The sequence below is a fragment of the Arachis duranensis genome, chromosome 10 (genome assembly GCF_000817695.3).
Source record: "Arachis duranensis cultivar V14167 chromosome 10, aradu.V14167.gnm2.J7QH, whole genome shotgun sequence".
Classification (NCBI taxonomy): domain Eukaryota; kingdom Viridiplantae; phylum Streptophyta; class Magnoliopsida; order Fabales; family Fabaceae; genus Arachis; species Arachis duranensis.
Genome location: NC_029781.3, coordinates 13,674,676 through 13,678,048, shown reverse-complemented (window position 1 = coordinate 13,678,048; position 3,373 = coordinate 13,674,676). Strand labels below are relative to the sequence as shown.

Here is a 3,373-nt window from a genome sequence, read left to right as displayed (position 1 = left end):
GACAGACGCAAAAGAATCAATAAATTCTATTCCGACATGATCGAGAACCGACAGATGATTAGCCGTGCTGTGACAAGAGCATTTGGACTATTTTCACTGAGAGGATGGGAAGTAGCCATTGACAACGGTGATGCCCTACATACAACTTGCCATGGAAACGAATAAGAAGGATTGGATGAAAGCAGTAAGAAAGCATAGATTCAGAAGGAACACAGCATCTCCATACACTTATCTGAAATTCCTACCAATGATTTATATAAGTATCTCTATCTTTATTTTATGCTTTATTTATTATTATTTTCAAAAACCATTACAACCATTTGAATTTGCCTAACTGAGATTTACAATATGACCATAGCTTGCTTCATACCAACAATCTCTGTGGGATCGACCCTTACTCACGTAAGGTTTATTACTTGGACGACCCAGTGCACTTGCTGGTTAGTTGTGCGAAGTTGTGAAGAATGTGAGTGAACCATAGTAGTGTGCACCAAGTTTTGGAGCCATTACTAAGAATTGTTCGAGTTATAAAAAGTGTAAATCACAATTTTGCCTATCAAGTTTTTGGCGCCGTTGCCGGGGATTGTTTGAGTTTGGACAACTGACGGTTCATCTTGTTGCTCAGATTAGGTGATTTTCTTTTCAAAAAGTTTTCAAAAATCTTTCAAAAATCTTTTTTTTTTTCATTTTTCAAAAAAATTATTTTTCGAAAAATCCAAAAAATATTAATAAAATCATAAAAAACCAAAAATATTTTTGTGTTTCTTGTTTGAGTCTAGTGTTAATTTTTAAGTTTGGTGTCAATTGCATGTTTAAAAACTTTTGCATTTTTCGAAAATTCATGCATGTGTTCTTCATGATCTTCAAGTTGTTCTTGACAAGTCTTCTTGTTTGATCTTTAAATTTTCTTGTTTTGTGTTTTTTGTTATTTTTCATATGCATTTTTGCATTCATAGTGTCTAAGCATTAAAAATTTCTAAGTTTGGTGTCTTGCATGTTTTTCTTTTCTTAAAAATTTTCAAAAATAAGTCTTGATGTTCATCTTGATCTTCAAAGTGTTCTTGGTGTTCATCTTGACATTCATAGTGTTCTTGCATGCATCATGTGTTTTGATTCATAATTCTCATGTTGTGAGTCATTTTTTGTGTTTTTCTCTCTCATCATTAAAAATTTAAAAAAATAAAAAATATATTTTCCTTGTTTTACTCAAAAATTCAAAATCTTTGGGTTGACTTAATCAAAAAATTTTAAAATAAGTTGTTTCTTCTTAGTCAAGTCAAGATTTAATTTTTAAAAATCTTATCTTTTCAAAATCTTTTTCAAAAATCAAATCTTTTTTATTTTTTTATTATTTTTGAAAATTTTTTAAAATTTATTTTCAAAATCTTTTTCTTATCTTTATTTCATGATTTTCAAAAACTTTACTAACAATTAATGTGATTGATTCAAAAATTTGAAGTTTGTTACTTTCTTGTTAAGAAATGTTCAATCTTTAAATTCTAGAATCATATCTTTTAGTTTCTTATTAGTCAAGTAATCAATTTTAATTTTAAAAATCAAATCTTTTTCAAAATAAATTTCAATCATATCTTCTCAATCATATCTTTTTCAAAATCAATTTCAAAATCTTTTCTAACTTCTTATCTTTTCAAAATTGATTTTCAAATTTTTTTCAACTAACTAATTGACTTTTTGTTTGTTTTACTATTTCTTATCTTTTTCAAAACCACCTAAGTACTTTTCTCTCTCTAATTTTCGAAAATTCCTCACTCTTTTTCAAAATTCTTTTAATTAACTAATTGTTTCAAATTTTAATTTTATTTTTATTTCTTATCTTAATTTTCGAAAATCACTAACCATTTTTCAAAAATAATTTTCGAATTCTCTCTCTCATCTTCTTCTATTTATTCATTCAATTACTAACACTCCTCTTCATCTCAAAATTTGAACCCTCTCTTCCTCTCTGAGTTTGAATTTTCCTCTTTTCCTTCTTGTATTCTTTTCTTCTTTTACTGACATAAAGAAATCTCTATACTGTGACATAGAGGATTCCTCTTCTTTTTTTGTTCTCTTCTTTTTCATATGAGCAGGAGCAGGGACAAGAACATTCTTGTTGAAGCAGATCCTGAACCTGAAAGGACTCTGAAGAAGAAGCTTAGAGAAGCTAAAGCACAATAATCCAGAGAAAACCTTACAGAGAATCTCGAAAAAGAGAGAGACATGGCCGAACCCAATAACAATGGTGGAGGCACAAGGAGGATGCTTGGTGATTATACTACACCTACTTCCAAGTTTGATGGAAGAAGCATATCTATTCCTACCATTGAAGCAAACAATTTTAAGCTGAAACCTCAACTAGATGCTCTAATGCAACAGAACTGCAAATTCCATGGACTTTCATCAGAAGATCCCTACCAGTTTTTAACTGAGTTCTTGCATATCTGTGAGACTGTTAAGACTAATGGAGTAGGTGCTGAAGTCTACAGGCTCATGCTTTTCCCTTTTGCTGTAAGAGACAGAACTAGAACATGGTTGGACTCACAACCTAAAGATAGCCTGGACTATTGGGATAAGCTGGTCACAGCCTTCTTGGCTAAGTTCTTTCCTCCTCAAAAGTTGAACAAGCTTAGAGTAGATGTTCAGACCTTCAAACAAAAAGATGGTGAATCCCTCTATGAAGCTTGGGAAAGATACAAGCAGATGACCAAAAGGTGTCCTTCTGACATGCTTTCAGAGTGGACCAATTTTAATATATTCTATTATGGTCTATCTGAGTTCTCCAAGATGTCACTGGACCATTCTGCAGGTGGATCCATTCACCTAAGGAAAATGCCTACAGAAGCTTAAGAACTCATTGACATGGTTGCAAATAACCAATTCATGTACACTTCTAAGAGGAATTCTGTGAGTAATAAGACGCCTCAGAGGAAGGGAGTTCTTGAAATTGATGCTTTGAATGCCATATTGGCTCAGAACAAAATGTTGACTCAGCAAGCCAACATGATTTCTCAAAGTCTGAATGGATGGCAAAATGCGTCCAACAGTACTAAAGAGGCATCTTCTGAGAAAGAAGCTTATGATCCTGAGAACCCTGCAATGGCAGAGGTAAATTACATGGGTGAACCCTATGGGAACACCTATAATTCTTCATGGAGAAATTATCCAAACTTCTCATGGAAGGATCAAAAAAAGCCCCAACAAGGCTTTAATAATGGTGGAAGAAACAGGCTTAGCAATAACAAGCCTTTTCCATCATCTTCTCAGCAACAGACAAAGCATTATGAGCAGAGCTCCTCTAGCTTAGCAAACATAGTCTCTGATCTGTCTAAAGCCACTTTAAGTTTCATGAGTGAAATAAGGTCATCAATAAGAA

At 32.5% G+C, this 3,373-nt stretch overlaps 1 non-coding gene across 1 annotated transcript; it reads right to left on the bottom strand.

The window, feature by feature from the left end:
* Nucleotides 1-2,622: 2,622 nt before the first annotated feature.
* LOC127743413 (small nucleolar RNA R71) lies at nucleotides 2,623-2,730 on the bottom strand. The gene has a single exon (XR_008004805.1). It is a non-coding gene; the product is annotated as a small nucleolar RNA R71 (small nucleolar RNA).
* Between the last annotated feature and the right edge of the window lie 643 nt (nucleotides 2,731-3,373).